This window comes from Crocodylus porosus, unplaced genomic scaffold (assembly GCF_001723895.1).
Source record: "Crocodylus porosus isolate Cpor-Errol unplaced genomic scaffold, CroPor_comp1, whole genome shotgun sequence".
In the NCBI taxonomy this organism is placed as follows: domain Eukaryota; kingdom Metazoa; phylum Chordata; order Crocodylia; family Crocodylidae; genus Crocodylus; species Crocodylus porosus.
Genome location: NW_017728943.1, coordinates 23,017,271 through 23,020,779, shown reverse-complemented (window position 1 = coordinate 23,020,779; position 3,509 = coordinate 23,017,271). Strand labels below are relative to the sequence as shown.

The window sequence follows — 3,509 nt, the reverse complement described above, 5'->3', positions numbered from 1 at the left end:
GTGGGTGGGGGGTGAGGGGCTTGGGCGTGAGATGCCTGGACGTGCATTCTATGAGTGAAGGAAGCAGGGGAAGCTGTGATTTTCCATGATAAAAAACCCAAAATCAAATACCAAAATGTATGGGTATTTAGAATTTATTTTATTATCACAATTCAGGCACTGGTAGGCTTCCAAACCGTAAATATATCAAGAAAAACACAGTGGCCTTTCATTTTAATCATGGATTTTGGGTTTTTTAACCAGAGAATTTGCAATTTTTATCAAGGAAAATCAGAAGCCCCGCTAATCAGTTGGGGGGCTGGATCCGGTCCACAGGCTACATTTTGCCCACTCTTGGTATACAGGATTAGGCAACTGAAGCCACAAGAGCACCAGCCAGAGGTTCCCATTTGCAGAGAGGCACCCTGAGTCAGGGTGCAGCAGTATGATACACATGCCCCGGGAATTCCCTGCCAAAGAATCCCAATGCATCTGTGCAAATGAGAAAACCCAGGCTTCCCCCATTTGCAGACACTTGTCCCCAGCATTTTCCTGCAGGAGCAGCAAGGATGAACCCTCCAGGATAATGAGAGACATCACCCAATACAGTAGATCACCTGGGCAGGGACACGTCCAAGCCCTGGTGATCCGCTTCATAAACAGGTGTTGCCAAATGCCATGTTCTTTCTCTGATGGATTTCACCACTCAAAATGGGACCTACCTCAACTTTATTTTCTAAATTTCCAGGCAGAAATTATTCTCTTGTTCTTTTCTTCCACTGCTTATAACTTCAAGGCCTGCCTAAACAAACTCTCCTTCCACATACACTTCTTCGTTTCTGCTTTCTACACTATTGCCCAACAAAAATACAGCTCTTTAGTCTCTAATATGGATGCCCTGATGCTGTTCAGACTCTGAAAACTCTCTCTTCTGTAGCTGCCATGAGGTCCTGCTCTCTAGCTTCCAGTACCTGAAGGAATACACTTTCACTGTCTTTACACATGTATAAGCAGCACCACAGAAGCACTTGGTGTTGGGTGTGGTAAAGACTGGTTATTTGGATCAGGATGTGCTGAAGCTGCTGCTGAAACTTAAATCTCAGATGCTCCCAACTAGAGGTTCTTGCTGCTCTGCTCAGAATCTTAGCAGTTGCTGCATTTTGGGACCAGAAAGGAATTTTACCCCACAGTCAAATCAGTATTTCACCTCCTCTGTAGCAGAGGGCCTGGTCCTATTCCTTGGATCATTCCAGTATATTGCAACAACCTACTGCCTGTTTTTGCAGTGTGGCCTGGTGCACTTCATAGACATGCCTGACATCTGCCCCTTGTCAGCAGAGGTACATGCCCACCGTGAGTGTCCCAGGCTGCAGCCCCTTCATCACCTACTCGGGAACCTCTTCCCAAGGTTCTGGCTGCCTGGCTCCCTGCACCCTTTGTTTTATGCACTCATCTGTGGCACCACCAAATCCCAGGACCTCCTGATCAACCACTTCCAGGCTCTGGTCAAGCTGGCCATTTAACAGACTAGGAAGCAGCTTCTGCTGGGGTGGCGGGCGAGAACCTGGGCAACTGTGGAACCATTTTCCAGTTACTCCTCTGCACACCTCAGACAGTGTTCACTGGGCAGCATCCACTGGCTCCTTAGACTCAATCGCAGAGGCACTGACCAGCATGCCCCACTCAGGCAAGATCCCTTGCTGTTAACCTACATCTGTTACTCCCATCCCCCTCCTCTCTTTCGTTGTTAGAAATCTATTACTACACTTCCAGTGGCCTCTCTGAGGGCGGCTTAGAGTCCTTGCTTGCTAGGCCTCGCATGCTGTGGCTGGCACAACAAAGCCTGTCCTTGCAGCAGAGGTGCTAGCCGGGGCTCTGCTGGGTGCCCCCCACCCTTACTACTACCCGGTGACACACCCCCGTTTTTCTTCCCCTGCCGGGCTGAGGAAGCGGCTGCTCCGCCTCTCCCCGCCTCCCTGGAATCAAGGGAGCGCCGCGGCTGCATTGAGCGGGCCTACTCCCGCAGCCCACGCCCCGTCCCCGCGGGACTCGGGGCGGCTCGACAAGCTCCAGGAAGAGTTCAGACCGCGCTGCCGGGGGGGGCTACAGCCGGGGCACGGCAATGGGGCCCTCTGCTTCTACCCCAGGGCCCGCGCGGCTCCCCCTGCGCCGCCGCTCAGCCCGCCCGGCGGAAGCAGTGCGGCTGAGGGCGGCGCGTGAGCAGACTGCAGGAGACTCGGCCGCTGTCCGCCCCCGGGCTCCCGCGCCGCCCCGCCCCACCCCCGGGGGCACTCGCGAGCCCGGAACCGCTCAGACCGGGAGGCCCTGCGCCCGCTACCTACCCGCGCCCCGACCCCGGGCCCAGCCGCACGCGCGCAGTCGGCCGCTGCTGTGGGCGGTGCTAGGGCCAGACGCGCACGTCACCCACCCGCCCGCATCCGCCCTGCGCCGGATGTTTCGCGCGCCGGTGGCCCGGCCCAGGCCTGAGTTCTTGTGGGACAGTGCGTGGCACCCTTCCCGCGCCCACTGTACCCAGCAGGGCTTTGTCCACATCACGTAGTTCCAAAAAACAGGATTGCTGGGAAGAGATGGGACCCACCTAACCAAAGCGGGAGCGGCCTGTGTGCAGGCCGCTAGGAAGGCTTTAAACTGGGGCGGAGGAAGGAAGAGAAATAAGAGACCAAAGCCCTGAGATAAGGGGAAGCGGGAGACATGGAGGAACAGCAAGTAGGAGGGGGCAACAGGGGAGGCCTCATTCTTCCTGAGGAAGGCGGGCAATGGGCTGCATGGAGTCTAGGAAGCCAGCAGTAAGAATTGGACGTCCTCTCAGTCCCAGCACTATGACGTGATGGAATAACAGAGACGTGGTGGGATAGCTCACTTACACAGACAGGTACAAACTGTTCAGGAAAGACAGGCATAGGACAAAAGGAGGAAGAGTTGTGCTGTACATAAAAGCCCCATGATTGTTCAGTGCAGCAGTATGAAGCTGGGAGATAGGGCCACCTACTGAAAGGCTCTGGGGTAGGGTCACAGGGGAAAAGTAACAAGGGTGATGGCATGGTGGGGAGAGTCTGTTATAGACCACCAGACCAGGATGAGACTCTCTTCAAAAACACCTAGCAGAAGTTTCCCAATCAGAAGCTGTTTCTCATGGGGGATGTCAGCCACACTGACATCCACCAGGAGAACAATACAGCAGTGCACAGGAAATCCAAGAGAGTATTAGGGACAGCTGCCTGGTGTGAGTCTTGGACCGGCCAGCTAGGGGTTGTGCTCTTCACTTGCTCCTCAAACAGGAAAGAATTGGTGGGGGAAGCAGAAGCCAAATGGCAACTTGGTCATCTCATTATTGCTGCTGCCTGAGTTCAGCAGTCTGTATATCAGTTCTGAGATCCTGACAAAAGGAAGAAAGGAGAGCAGCAGGGTAAGGACACTGGACTTAAGAAAAATGAAACTTCAGCGCACTCAAGGATCTGATAGGCAAGATCCCAGACAGAACAGCTGGTTGTATTTTAAAAAAAAAAAAA

The 3,509-nt window shown here is 53.9% G+C and overlaps 2 protein-coding genes across 2 annotated transcripts in view; both read right to left on the bottom strand.

Moving 5' to 3' along the window:
- LOC109318995 (cullin-9-like) overlaps positions 1-2,432 on the bottom strand; it is a 44,526-nt gene extending 42,094 nt beyond the window's left edge. Inside the window, exon 1 of the mRNA XM_019548514.1 lies at positions 2,322-2,432. The gene's annotated coding sequence lies outside the window, so the exon portion shown is untranslated. The remainder of the gene's footprint in view (positions 1-2,321) is intronic.
- PPP2R5D (protein phosphatase 2 regulatory subunit B'delta) overlaps positions 1-3,509 on the bottom strand; it is a 1,176,261-nt gene that overhangs the window by 739,084 nt on the left and 433,668 nt on the right. The window lies entirely within an intron of this gene.